This window comes from Pristis pectinata, chromosome 15 (assembly GCF_009764475.1).
Source record: "Pristis pectinata isolate sPriPec2 chromosome 15, sPriPec2.1.pri, whole genome shotgun sequence".
NCBI classification, from domain to species: Eukaryota; Metazoa; Chordata; class Chondrichthyes; order Rhinopristiformes; family Pristidae; genus Pristis; species Pristis pectinata.
Window position 1 is genome coordinate 9,319,436 of NC_067419.1, and position 15,413 is coordinate 9,334,848.

A 15,413-nucleotide genomic window follows, 5' to 3' on the forward strand; every position below is an offset into this window, starting at 1 on the left:
TTGGCACTTACCGCCCAGGGAAAAGCCTGGAGCATGTGCACTTGACTGATCTAACAGAGGGCATTTAGTGCCTGTGAAACTCTTCCCAGCATGAACTTGACTCCTTTAGACTGAGTGGAGAAAAAGAAATGAGGGAAGTGGTTAAATAAAAGAGGCGCTGAAGTGAACTGTTCTTGCGAGCAGTTTCTACTGTTAACCAAAGTTTTGTGCAGCACAGCTAGTCCTTTTAACATCAGGTAGATGGTGTATCATACATCTCATGATTTGTTTAGGAGAATCACGCGTCTACTATATTAATCGCACTCCTCTGTTACCTGGTCTTGTAATAAACAACCTTTCCTTCACACCGTCACCTGAACTATTGACAAGTAAACCTCAACCTTCTCTCCTACTCACATGCTCCTTATCTGCACCTTCCTTTAAAGAGATCCCTGTGGATGACCTACAACATGATAACATCACCTACGCTGTGCTGGGTTTGCCAGTAGTTGGAGCCTTAAAAGAACAGGTCACACTATGGACCGTACACAGTCTGTGAGAAAAACAAGGGAGGTCCTGTTAGCAGAAGCTAAACTGCGTGTGATATTGAAGCAGTGTGATATTGGAAATAACCAGCAGGTCAGGCAGCTTCTGTGGAGAGAAAACAAAGTTAATCTTAAAGGTTGATGACCTTTCACTAACTCTGTTCTTTCCTTTGTGCAGCCTGATCTTATGAGCTTTTTCAGTTTTTATTTCAGATTTCCAGAATCTGCAGTATGTCATGTTCTTTGGGATCAGATTTGCCTTTCTTGGCAATATCTGCAATGTGGAAAAGATTGGCAGATTAGAACAATTTCATTGTAAACCCAGTACCCTTTTCCTGATTAATTTGTCCAAGTAAAATTCTTTACTATTGAACAAGAAGCATGTTAATCTGAACATCTGGTTACCATTCAAAGTGCTGGCTGATGATGGTGAGATGATGTTTAATTTAACAGTCAGAGACAGGAAATTGAATTCACTTCTATGCTTATCATTTAGAAAGGATTGAAATAATTGAGTCAACTCACCCAAAATTAATTACTGTGTTGTGATAGAAATATATATCAGATGCAGTGAAACCATAGAACAGAGAACAGTACAGGCCCTTTGGCCCACGATGTTGTGCCGACATTTTATCCTGCTCTAATATCTATCTAACCCTTCCCTCCCACATAGCCCTCCATTTCTCTATCATTCATGTGGCTATCTAAGAGTCTCTTAAGTGTCCCTAATGTGACTGCCCCCACAACTTCTGATGGCAGTGTGTTCCACGCACCCACCACTCTCTGTGTAAAAAACTTACCTCTGACATCCCCCTTATACTTTCCTCCAATCACCTTAAAATTATGCCCCCTCATGTTAGCCATTTTCGCCCTGGGAAAATGTCTCTGACTGTCTACTCGATCTATGCCTCTTATCATCTTGTATGCCTCTATCAAGTCACCTCTCATCCTCCTCCTCTCCAAAGAGAAAAGCCCAAGCTCACTCAACCTATCCTCAGAAGATATGCTCTCCAATCCAGGCAGCATCCTGGTAAATCTCCTATGCACCCTCTCTAAAGCTTCCACATCCTTCCTCTTATGAGGCAACCAGAACTAAACACAGTACTCCAAGTGTGGTCTAACCAGATAGAGCTGCAACATTACTTCACGGCTCTTGAACTCAATACCCCAACTAATGAAGGCACCATACGCCTTCTTAACAACCCTATCGACCTGCACGGCAACCTTGAGGGATCTATGGACGTAGACCCCAAGGTCCCTCTGTTCCTCCACACTGCTAAGAGTCCTGCCATTAACCTTGTATTCTGCCTTCAAATTTGATCTTCCAAAGTGTATCACTTCACACTTTTCGGGGTTGAATTCCATCTGCCACTTCTCAGCCCAGGTCTGCATCCCATCAATGTCCTGTTATAACCTACAGCAACCTTCTACATTATCCACAACACCACCAACCTTCATGTCATCAGCAAACTTACTAACCCACCCTTTCCACATCCTCATTCAAGTCATTTATAAAAATCACAAAGAGCAGCGGTCCCAGAACAGATCCCTGTGGAACACCACTGGTCACCGACCTCCAGGAAGAATACTCTCCATCTACCACCACCCTCTGTCCTCTATGGGCGAGCCAATTCTAAATCCACACAGCCAGGTTTCCCTGGATCCCATACCTCCTGACTTTTTGAATGAGCCTTCCATGAGGAACCTTATTAAACGCCTTACTAAAATCCATGTACACCACATCCACTGCTCTACCTTCATCAATGTGCTTTGGACCTGCCCCTCACAAAGCCATGCTGACTGTCCCTAATCAGCCTATGCTTCTCTAAATGCCCACAAATCCTGTCTCTAAGAATTTTCTCCAGTAATTTGCCCACCACTGAAGTAAGACTCACTGTTGACCCATAATGTTGGCTTTTCACAATCACTGGAAATGAAATATCTTAACAAAGATGGATTGTTACTTCTTCAACAGCAGACTTTAAACATATTCTACTGTAGTGACCCTTGACTATTATGATGCTTGCACACGTACAATAAAGATCTTATGAAATGCAGGACGACATGTAATGGGAAGTTATCTGGGTGAAACAGATTCATTTAATTTAGGGTATTGCATTTGGTGTTAATGACGTCGTGTCCTTTATGTTGGTGAAGCCAAACACACCTTGGATAACTGCTTGTTAGAACATTTCTGTTCAGTCTGCAAGAGGGACCCCAAGCTTCCAGTTGCCTTTAACTTTAATCCTCCATTCCATTCATCCCCTGCCCTCTCTGTCTTTGGCCTCTCACACTGTTCCAACCAAGCCCATCATAAGCATGAGGAACAGCATCTCATCTTCTGACAAGGTGCATTACAGCAATCGGGACTCGATGTTGAGCTTAACAATGTCTGATGACCAGATTCTCCTGTTTGTGTCAGAACTGGCCAGTTCTGGTCAAAGGTTATCAACCTGCAAAGCTAACTCAGTTTTTCCTCCACAGATGAAGCCTGAACCATTGAGTATTAACAGCATTCACTTTTATTTCAGATTTCTAGCAGTTCCAATAGTTTGTATTTTAAAATCCAGCCTTTTGTTTTCTTTTTTACTGTCCTGGTTCATTTCCTATTTACATCTCCCCAGCTGACATCACCACTTGTGTCATTTAGTCTCTTTTGGTCTCCACAGTATCACAGACATTCTTTCCCATTGTTCTCTCCACTCATCCACTATAACTTAAAGATGTTCGATTTCTGACTTCTCCCAGTTCTGAATAAAAGTCATTGAACCTGACACAAGAACTCCATTTCTCTCTCCACAGATGCAGCCTCAGCTGTGGAATATTTCCAGCATTTGCTGTTTTTATTTCAAGTTTTTGAATATTGTCTATTCTGTCTGGGATAAATATGTGGACCCATGGCATTCTTTGTGGGCTGTTTCTCTAATCTCCTGGCCAACGTTCGTCCCTCAAGCAAATCTAAAAAAAATGATGATCCAGTTGATGTGACAGTTCTGTCAGCGAAATCTTGCTGTGCAAAAGTTGGTACTGGTGATGTTTCAATAATAGGATGAATATTCCTGGACTTTGCCCACCATCTGGAGTCACTACCTATGGTCTCTGCACACCTATACTTGGCTGGACATGAAGGACCAGTCTTGCTGGGAACCAGGAGTCAGCTGATGCAGGCTTCAGGAAGTGTAGTCATGAGGCCCTGCCCCAGAGCACCACAGGTTCTAACAGGGGCAAGAGTGACAGAGCTTTGCCTTCTGTCAAAGCATGAAGCTCTTCAATAGTTTTAAATAACTCTGACATTCAGAGATATGAAAAGCCTTGAATATTGATGTAAATTATTTTAAGAAGATAACAAAAAACATATTAAAATGCTTAGAAATAATTTAAAGCATCAACCATTCCACTGTATTCAGTCTGATCTATTCCAGGTTTGCCCTGGCCTGGTGTAAGATCAAAGAGGTGATTTCATGAACATAATGCTGGAAAATTCCAGCATTGACACTGGTGCCTGTGACTTGGAGTGTTCCAGAGCTAGAGCGGTTTCAGTATGCCCGGGACTTACTTCCACCCAGCTGAACACTGGTGGTTACTTTCATTCACTGACCCAACTTCAAACGTGCTCTGTTGGCTGTGAAGCATTTGGCAGTGTCGTGGGGTCTTGCAGAACACTTTATGAATGAGAAACAGAGGACTGCAGATGCTGGATAGTAGATGAAAAACACGATGCTGCTGGAGGAACTCTGCAAGTCAGGCAGCGTCTGTGGAGAAAAGCAGACAGTCAATGTTTCGGGTCAGGACCCTTCTTCAGGACCCTGGAATGACCTCTCCTTCTATCTTTCTTTACATTGTACTGATCTGTCAAGAGTAAAATCTATTTCCCCTTTGCCCAGTTGCCTCCTTTCCTCTCCTGAAGGTCACAGCCATTCAACTTTCATCACAAAATGGTTCAGGTGCCTTCAAATGGGTACAATCCACATTAACAATAATGGTCTTTTTTAAGAATGAAAACTCTGGATATGTCTGTGGCTGGTTAGCCCCAGAGTTTATTCCCTGTCTCTGGGTGCACTTGAGAAGTTGCTGATGCAGCATGTGCAATATTGAGGTCATGAACAATAATCGTTGCTTTAAGGCTATCACCCCTTAAAGGGCTGTATCATATGGCTAACTGCTCTCTCGGCTGCAGCAGTGTGTGTGGGACGTTTCAAAGGTAGTCCGTGAAGAAGCCTTGAAAAACTGAGACATGGTTTCTTTAGGCTCCTTGAATGTCACATATATTAATCTTTACACTCTACATTAGAGATTTAAAACCTCCTTGAGAACACAAAGCTTACAAATGATGAACAACTTTCTTGAATAGTGAATGAAAATTAAAAGAAAACAGCAGATGCTGGAAATCTGAAATAAAGTCTGGCAATGCTGGAAACACTCAACAGGTTAATCAGTTCAGGAAATGAGCCTGTCAAATGCTGAGTACCCACTAGGTCAGATACAGCACCTTGATCTGCTGGTGAAGGTGCTCTCACTGTACAATTAGTGAGGGAGGTTCCAGGATTTTGATCCAGTAATGACTAATGAACAGCAATTGAAGTTATGTGACTTGGAGGGGGACAGGGAGGTGATGGTGTTCCCATGTCCTTGCTGCCCTTTTCCTTCTATGTGTGTTCTGCAACTGAGTGTACTTGGCATTGTCTTGTGAAGTATTCAGGGCATTCCTGTTTGAAAATTGTATAACCTCCTATTCTGTTCAGTTCAATTCCCGCACAACTAAATTGTTTGTCATTGTACCTGTTGAATGCTGAAAGGTGAGGCTCCATTGAGCAAGAATAAAAGAACCAATTTAAAAGGTTTTAAAAGGAATTTAGATAATTTTCAGCCTGTATTTACAGCTGAATGGGTCTGAATGCCTTGAGACTTGAAAAAAAATAGAGATTTACAAAGTTTACATGGATAGTTTCATTATGGTTAATATTACCTGGCATGTAAGGTGCTTTAACAGTTGAATGTTACTTGCTGGCAGGTAAGTGTAGATGACCTAACAGATGGCTTCTGACTTCACAGGATCGGATGGTAGGTGAGGAGGAGGTCTTTAGTGTTCTTTGAGTGAGCACGTGAGTTATTGCTCTTCCCCACTCCCACATCACCTTCTGCCTTGACTCATGGGTGGAGAGTCGGTGAATCAGTGGGGTGCTGCCCCCAGTTCCGGCTGAACTCTTTCCCAATGCAGCTGCATAAAACTTTGGTTCAGCCGCATTTGGAGTTTTGTGTGCAGTTCTGGTCGCCACGTTGCAGGTAGGATGTGGAGGCTTTGGAGAGGGTGCAGAAGAGGGTCACCAGGATATTGCCTGGATTAGAGAGTGTCAGCTATGAGGAGAGGTTGGACAAACTTGGATTGTTTTCTCTGGAGCGTCAGAAAGGTAGGAACCTGAGAGAAGTTTATAAGATTATGAGCGGTATAGATAGGGTAGATAGTCAGAGTCATAGGGCGGAAATAGAGCCTTTGAAATTAATTTAGAACCTTTTAAATTTTATTCTTGTTCAATTAAGGCATAGCTTTAAGGTGGGGGGGGGTAAGTTTAAAAGAGATTTACGTGGCAGTTTTCTTTACACAGAGACTGGTACGTGCCTGGAATGTGCTGCCAGGGGAACTGGTGGAAGCAGATACAAAAGCATTTAAGAGGCATTTAGACAGACATGTAAACAGGCAGGGAATGGAGGAATATGGACCATGTGCAAGCAGATGTGGGGTTTAGATTGGCATCATGATTGGCACAGACATTGTGAGCTGAACAGCCTGTTCTTGCACTGAACTGTTCTATGTTCTATGTTTTTGGCACTTGTCATCTTGTTTTTCTACAGAAATTCATGAGGCAAAATGATCTTTACAAAATCTGAAGCTGAATCTTTGCACAGTTAGTTACAATGTTGCTCACAACCACCTTTCTCTTTATTGTCTCTGACATGACAAGCAAGAGAGAAGGATACTGCGAAATGCCGGGTGATGGAATGGTGATTCCAAAATCTCTTTCTTGGGCAGTCCCTCAGAATCCAGGGTGACTTGCTACCCCTCCAGTTCTGTGGGTTCTGAGGTGGTTGGTGAGGACAATGTGTGACTGTAGGCTCTGCCACATGAGATGCTTGATGGGGAAGGTGGGTGGGTTGCTTCGAAGGTTCTGGGGGGAGGCTGTTTGCCTGAAGATCATGTGTTTGGTGGGGGGTTGCTACCATGTGTGGGGTGCTTAAGGGAGAGCAAGACAAGTAAATTACTTAAAGTGGACTTACTTGAGTTGGATTCTCAATATGAGCTTGGAACCTACTCAGGAAAGTCCCCTTTAAGTCACACAGATGCAGGCTTTACAGATGTAGTCCTGCTTCAGCAGAAATCCCCTGTGCTCAGGTACCATTGAGTATCGAGACATGCACTGCTCATTGTTGGAAGCTGCTGGGCATTCTTGGGTGCCCGTGCTTGGCAAATCAGGTGAATGCAGAACGCCAGAAAAAAAAGTTGCAGAGGTCATGATCCACATTGTTAGTCAGTGACTTCCACAAATAATTTATTTTTCAAAGAATGTAGATGGAATACAACACAAAAATAGAGAACAACATGGAACAATTTTGAGGTACTGAAGGCACGGCAAATGTAAGAGGAGAAAATTAATCCAGTCAGGAGATGCTTCTTTATCCAAAGAGTGTCCATGTCACCAGAAAGACTACATGACAATACACCATAAGAAGGCATATTGTGTATTGTCCTTCATCAATCGTGGAATTGAATTTAGGAGCCGAGAGGTATTGTTGCAGCTATATAGGACCCTGGTCAGTCCCCACTTGGAGTACTGTGCTCAGTTCTGTTCACCTCACTACGGGAAGGATGTGGAAGCCATAGAAAGGGTGCAGAGGAATTTACAAGGATGCTGCCTGGAATGCGGAGCATGCCTTATGAAAGCAGGTTGCGGGAACTCGGCCTTTTCTCCTTGGAGCGACAGAGGATGAGGGGTGACCTGATAGAGGTGTATAAGATGATCAGAGGCATTGATCAGGTAGAGAGTCAGAGGCTTTTCCCCAGGGCTGAAATGGTGGCCACAAGAGGACGTAGGTTTAAGGTGCTGGGGAGTAAGTATAGAGGAGACGTCAGGGGTAAGTTTTTTACTCAGAGAGTGGTGTGTGCGTGGAATGGGCTGCCGGCAATGGTGGTGGAATCGGATATGATAGGGTCTTGTAAGAGACTTTTGGATAGGTACATGGAGCTGAGAAAAATAGAGGGCTATGGGTAAGCCTATTAATTTCTAAGGTAGGGACATGTTCGGCACAGCTTTGTGGGCCAAAGGGCCTGTATTGTGCTGTGTTTTCTATGTTTCTATGAGAAATATAATATGGACAAATTTACAAGGATGCCAGATAATGAGAAAAGAAGTCAGCGGGATGTTGAGGGAGATGGATGTAAAGAGGTGGATAGATGCTTGGAGCTTAAATGCCAGTATAAGCCAGTTGGGCTGAATGGCCTATTTTTATACTGTAGAATAGACTTAACAAACTGCTACAGAAGACCCACCGCCTCACATAATCAGGGTAACCGGCAAGACTGGGAGCACAGTGGCGCAGGTAGATAAGATAAGATATCTTTATTAGTCACACGTACCGAAATACACAGTGAAATACATATTTTGCGTAGAGTGTTCTGGGGGCAGTCCGCAAATGTCGCAACACTTCCAGCGCCAACATAGCATGCCCGCAACTTCCCAACCTGTACGTCTTTGGAATGTGGGAGGAAACCGGAGCACCTGGAGGAAACCCATGCAGACACGGAGAGAACGTACAAACTCCTTACAGACAGCGGCGGGAATTGAACCCGGGTCGCTAGCATTGTAATAGCATTACACTAACCACTACACTACCGTGCCTGCCCTTCTGCCTCGCAGTTTCAATAATCCGGGTTCAATCTTGACCCCGGGTACCGTCTGTAGTGTGGAGTTTGTACGTTGTCTCTGTGACTGCATGGGTTTCCCCTCGGTGCTACAGCTCCCCCCACATCCCAAAGCCATGCGGGTTGGTAGATTAGTTGCCCCTGCTGTGTAGGTGTGTGGTAGACTCAGAAAAGGATTGCTCAAAATGTGGGAGGGAGGGAGAATAAAAAATTGAGATTAGTTCAGGATTAGTGCAAATGGGTGTTTGATGGTCGGCATGGACTCGGTGGGCTGAAGGGCCTGTTTCTGTTCTGTATGACTCGATTGACTCCAAATGCTAGTCTTACCAGTGATACCCATGGTTTGAGAATCGTTAAAAAGGAAAGACGTTGGCTGAGTGGGGTTTCAAAAAAAATTATCTGAGTCCACTAAGCCACAATAAGCAAGATCTCACTCACACTTAGAAGAGGAATGCATGTATTGTGACAGGAATGGATCCTGATAATGGTTAGTTAAACCTAAGGCTCCCCCAGGACCTTGATCATGCAGAGGATAACACTCAGTTGGGGAGGGGTATACATGTGCAATGCTTCCAATATATTCAATAATATTTGTGATTACTTTTGGGAGAAGAGAGGAGGAGAGGAAACTCACAAAAATGGTGCAATTAGTGATGACCCCTGGCTCAGGATCAATTAGAACTCCCGGTTACTTATCCAAATAACATTTGCCTGTTCTCATGTGAGTCATCAATAATGTGCCTAATTCAATTGCTGCCACTGATCCATCTGCTGTTTGTGATGGATGTTATTTGAAAGGCAAGTCTGCAAGGCTTCCATTAAAATCTTTGCTTTGTGCATCGGTAAGATCAGAAAGAGTGCGGTAATACATGGTCACTTTTACGAGAAGGATTTGAGGGGGATAGGGGCTGGAGGTTTGTAATGAGGTGTGAAATAGTGAGGTGGGACAGGGATGAAGGAGGAATTTTCACTGCTGGCAAATTTCTGGTGGGAAAATATAGGCTTGGTCCAATTTCTCGGTGCTAAGCCAGTGTGAAGCCTCAGCAACTTTTGGAAAAAGAAATGGAAGGTCACTCAGTCCCTCAAGCCTCACCTACCGATCTGATCTTCTCCTCAATTCTATTCTCCTGTTCCCCATAACCATTGAATCTCACAGAGACCAAAAAAACCTGTCTGTCTCGATCTCCAATAATTCAGCCTCCACAACTCTGTAAGGTAAAGAATTCCAATTGAATTTCACAACTTATGAGGTAAGAAATTCCTCCTCGTCCTCCTCTTAAATAAGCAGCCCCTTATTCTGAAAGCACAAACCATTACCACCCCCTCCCTGCTCCTGTTCTGGGTCCCCCAGTGAGGGGAATCATCCCCTCAGCATCTTCCTTGTCAATCCCTTCTTAGAATCCAGGCCTCGCAAACAGAGGGCGATAGCATTGTTTCCAGGTAGAGGCTGATCTTGGTAACCCCCGCCCCAACCCAATGACCAACACTCGACTAATTCCATCTGGCAGGCTGTTGGCATTCGTAGGCTTGGTTAGCAGTCCCATGGAATTTCCTTGGAATTCCCTGGAATTAAAACAGAGATTCCTGCAGAATGTTCTGGAAGGTGACCCTGGAGGATGGGAGCAAAACCAAGAAACCTCTGCTTGCTGCAGTCCAAAGATGGGTTCTTCTCCTCCTGTCTCAAACCCCAACCAGCAGAGCGGCAAAGTGGTGCAGCAAGGAGGGCTGCTGCCTCACAGTGCCAGAGACCCAGGTTCAATCCTGACCTCAGGTGCTGTCTGTGTGGAGTTTTCATGTTCTCTGTGTGACTTTTCTCCAAGTGCTCTAGCTTCCTCCCACATCAGAAAGATGTGAGGGTTGGTAAGTTAAGTAGCCATTCTAAATTGTCCACAGTGTGCCGGTGAGTGGCAGAATATAGGGGGAATTGATGCGAATGTGGAAATAATAAAAAAAAGTGCAATTAATGTAGGACTTGATGTGGTCAATATGGACTGTGTGGTTCAAGTTTATGATTTTTGTCATAGGCACACATATACCCAGGGTATAACTTACACGATGAATAAAAATAAACATAATGGCATTAGTGCAAGTTGAGGGAAATGGAGTCCAAAGTATTGTTAAGGTTTTTCAGTTTGGTTCAAGAACCTGACGGCAGCGTTGTTGAACCTTGAGGTGTGAGCCTTCAGGCTCCTGTACCTCCTGCCTGATGGCAGCATCAAGAAGAGGCCATCGTCCTGACAATGGGTGTCCTTAATGATGGATGTCGCCTTCCTGAGGCGTCGCCTCTTGTGGATTTCCTCAACGGTGGGAACGGCTGTACCCGTGATGGAACTGGCTGAGTCCAAAGGGCCTGTTTCTGTGCTGTACCTCTCTTTGACTCTGTGCCCCAGGATGACACAGCTCAAGGAGATGCCACTAACAGGTATGACACCAGCATTTTTTTTTACCAGAATAAACTTTATTCATAAGAAAAGAAAAACTATATACAATTATAAAACAGTGCAAGCCTTTACATTCTTGTACAGATCATTCATTAGTGTTAACTTTTTATATTAAAAAAACAGCACCGATGCCACAAATGTGGCTCCCTGGGGGCTACCCCAGTCCCGTATTTACAATATTTAAGGGGCTTTCTCGGCTGACCCGCCCCTCCCTTTCCAGCGGCAGAAGGACCCTAAACTGTAGTCCTTTCCCACCGAGCCTTTGCATTGGCTGCACCCAGCTTCAGTGCGTCCCTCAGCACGTACTCCTGCAGCCTGGAATGTTCCAGTCGGCAGCATTCCCCTACGGTCATCTCGCAGTGCTGGGAGACCAACAAGTTTCGGGCCAACCAAAGGGCGTCTTTCACCAAATTGATGACCTTTCAGCAGCAGTTGATGTCCGTCTCTGTGTGTGTCCCCGGGAACAGCCCGTAGATCAGAGAACCCTCTGTTACACAGCTGCTGGGGATGAACCGTGACAAGGACCCTTGCATCTTTTGCCACACCCTCCTTGCAAACCCACAGCCCGCTAAGAGGTGGGCGACTGTCTCGTCCCCAGCGCAGTCCTCCCGGGGGCAGCGCGCACTGGAAGTGAGGTTCCGACCATACAGGAAGAATCTGACTGGGAGGGCCCCTCTCACCGCCAGCCAAGAGAGGTCTTGGTGCTTGTTGGTGAGTTCTAGCGATGAGGCATTCTGCCAGATGGTCTGGACAGTCTGCTCAGGGAACCACCCCACAGTATCCATCGAGTCCTTCTCCTGCAGTGTCTGCAGGATGTTCTGTGCTGACCACTGCCTGATGGACTTGTGGTCAAAGGTGTTGGTCTGGAAGAACTTTTCCATGAAGGACAGGTAGTGCGGCAGCGTCCAGCTGACTGGGACGTTGCGTGGCCACGGGGCCAGGCCCATCCTTCGCAACACCAGTGACAGGTAGAACCTCGGCACGTAGTGACTCTTGGTGCCCACATACTTGCGTTCCACGCACAGCCTGATGCAGCCACAGACGAAGGTGGTCATCAGGAGGAGGGCGACATTGGGGACACCTTTACCCCCATTGTCCAGGGACTTGTGCATGGTGACCCATCGGACCCACTCCATCTTGGATCCCCAGATGAACCAGAGGACGGCGCGGGTGATTTCCAAGCCTGAAGAGTGAGGAATAGGCCACACCTGCACCAAGTACAGCAGCCCTGAGAGCGCCTCACACCTGATGACCAGGTTCTTCCCAATTATCGATAGGGAGCGCCGTACCCACAGTCCCAGTTTCTGCTTCACCTTCCCAATCCGCTCCCGCCAATTTTTGTTGCACGTCCCAGCTCGTCCGAACCAGATCCCCAGCACCTTCAGATAGTCAGGCCTGATGGTGAAAGGGATGTTGGATCGGTCGGGCCAGTTGCCGAAGAGCATGGCCTTGCTCTTCGTGCAGTTAACTCTGGCACCTGATGCCAACTCAAACTGGTTGCAGATGCTGGTCAATCTGCGAACTGACCTTGGGTCCGAGCAGAAGACGGCGACGTCGTCCATGTACAGGGAGGTTTTCACCTGGGTGACCTCACTGCCCAGCAACTTCACCCCTCTGACGCTCTTGTCCTTCCTGATGGATTCGGCAAAGGGTTCTACACAGCACATGAACAAGACAGGTGAGAGAGGGCAGCCCTGCCTGACTCCAGACTTGATGGGGAAGCTGTCTGTTTCCCACCCATTGATTTGGACTGTGCTACGGATGTCTGTGTAGAGCAGTTGGATCCAATTCCTGATTCCCTCCCCAAAGTCCATTTTGGAGAGCACGTCCAACATGTACGTGTGTGATATTCTGTCGAAGGCCTTCTCCTGGTCCAAGCTGACCAGGCAGGTGTTCACCCCTCTGTCCCGCACGTAGGCGATGGTGTCCCTGAGCAGCACAAGGCTGTCAAAGATCTTCCTGCCAGATACAGCACAGGTTTGGTCTGGGTGGATCACCTGTCCCAGAGCAGACTTGACCCTGTTGGCGATGGCCTTGGACAGGATCTTATAATCCACATTCAGTAGTGAGATGGGTCTCCAATTTCTGATGTCCGCCCTCTCCCCCTTCTGCTTGTAGATGAGGGTAATGATGCCCTTCCTCATGGATTCTGACATGCTGCCAGACAGAAGCATAGCATTCCAGCAGGTCCGGGCCCATCCAGTCCCACAGAGCCAAGTACAACTCCACCGGTGAGCCGTCACTTCCAGGAGTTTTATTCGAATCAAAGGAACAGATGGAGCCAGTCAGCTCCTCCACGGTCAGTGGTTGGTCCAGACTCTCCCACTTGCTGTCATTTTAGACCTCCATGATAGAAGTTCTGGGAGGCGGTGCTGTCTGTGGCCTTTTTGTCATACAGACTGGCATAGAAGGATCTGCAGATCCTTAATATGTCCATCTGCGAGGATGCTACTGAGCCGTCCTCTTCCTTAAGGCTGTGAATCACAGAGCTCCCCCTGTGCTCCATTTGGAAGAAGAAACGTGAGCACGTCTCATCCTGCTCCACAGAGCGAATCCTGGATCGGAAGATAATCTTGGAGGGCCGGGGAGCTGGGCTTGCCGGCTCTTTGCCTCTTGGAGTTTCTCCCTCACATCCACCCCCCTCAACTGCAGAAGGAGGAGTTGCTGCAGGTCTGTCTGGAGTTGGCACAGTTCCCTCTGACTCTATCTTGCTTTCTGGACCCCTCTGCGGATGAAGAACCTCTTGATGTTTTCCTTTGTTGTTTCCCACGAGTGCACAGGAGAGTCAAAGAGGGATTTCATGGTTCTCCAGCCTGCGTAATCCCTCTTTAGTTCCTCAATGCTCTCTGGGGTCAGCAGCTTGACGTTTAACTTCCACGTCCCCCTGCCTGCCTTCTGGTCCTCCTGTAGGTGACAGGAGGCCCGAAAGAGATGGTGGTCAGAGAAGAACGCCGCATGATGTCGCTGGATCTGACCGTGATTGGCTCCGACATGAACAGGAAGTTGATCCGGGACCGGGCTGAGCCATCTGAACTCGGCCAGGTGTGTTGCGGCTGTGCTCCGCCTGCAGGGGTGCTGAAGGCGTTGCGCAACTTGGCATCCTTTACCGTTTCCATCAGGAGTCTGGAGGTGCCATCCAGTCTGCTGTTGGCACTGCCGGATCGTCCAGCCGCATCGATGATGCGGTTGAAGTCACCTGCCAGGACGACCGGTCGGGACGTCGCCAGCGGTGGTGGGAGCTGCTGGAGGACGGACAGCTGCTTGCTCCGCACAGGCGAGGCGTACACGTTAATTAACTGGAGCATAGTGTTCCGGTACATCATATCTGCCACGAGTATCCGCCCCCCCACCACCTCTCTGACCTTGGTGATTGAGAAGTTGCCCCCCCACATCAGAATCCCCAGGCCGGAAGCACGACAATCATTGCCCCCCGACCACACCAACAGTCCATGGGACCACCATCGCAGCCACCTCCGATAGTTGCGGGGGTGCAGCAGCCCGCACTCTTGTAAGAAAGTCACATCTGCCTTTACCTTGGCACCAGCATGCCTTGGAGACTGGTGGACAGAACAAATCCATTTCTTTTCTGGGTAAGGCAGTTCAAAGGTGAGATCAGGAGGCCTCACTTAATCTGGAAACCTTCCCCCAGAACCTGCTGGGGGAGGGGACGCTGGCCAGTTGGAAACCTCAAACCAAAAGTGAAATAGTGCGGAATTTGGAAATCTGAAATAAAAAACGTAAATGCTGGAAATACTCAGCCAGTCAGGCAGCATCTGATGAAAGAGAAACTAAAGTTAGATATCTTTATTAGTCACATGTATATCGAAACACAAGGTGAAATGCATCTTTTGCGTAGCATGTTCTGGGGGCAGCCCGCAAGTGTCGCCACGCTTCTGGCACCAACATAGCATGTACAGAGCTCCTAACCCATACGTCTTTGGAACGTGGGATGAAACCGGAGCACCCAGAGGAAACCCACACAGTAACAGGGAGAACGTACAAACTCCTTACAGACAGCAGCCGGAATTGAACCCATGTCACTGGCGCTGTAATAGCATTATGCTAACCACTACACTACCTCTCAGATTGATGAGGTTATTGACCTAAACAGCCAACTCTCTCTGTTGATAGCTCTTTTTTAGTTAAGGTTTCCTTTAGATTAAAGGAAATGGAAACAAGGTGGCTTGAGATATAGATCAGCCATGATCTGATTGAACAGTGGAATGATGTCCAAGGGCTGGGTAATCTCCACCCACTCCTGTCAAAAGGCATGGCAAAGAAATGATCCCATTCAGTACCCCTGTGACCAGATTGTCCAAATTGTCATCTTGTAGATGGGCAATGATCTTGTTGAATCATTGATTCGCATTCTGATGTGAGGCTTTTGGTCAGGAAGAACAAACTAATTCCCCAGTTCTTCCTGTGCTCCACTGCCACCCTTGCTGTAAAGCGCAGGTAGAAGTGGTCAGCCCCGGCAGACCTGTCCCAGCCAACAGCTCAGCTTCAGTCTTGAGGGCTCAGTTGCCGAAAAAC

The 15,413-nt window shown here is 46.8% G+C and overlaps 1 protein-coding gene across 17 annotated transcripts in view; it reads left to right on the top strand.

Annotated features, from left to right (window-relative positions):
• nrcama (neuronal cell adhesion molecule a) overlaps positions 1-15,413 on the top strand; it is a 370,822-nt gene that overhangs the window by 184,854 nt on the left and 170,555 nt on the right. The gene's annotated exons all lie outside the window — the stretch shown is intronic.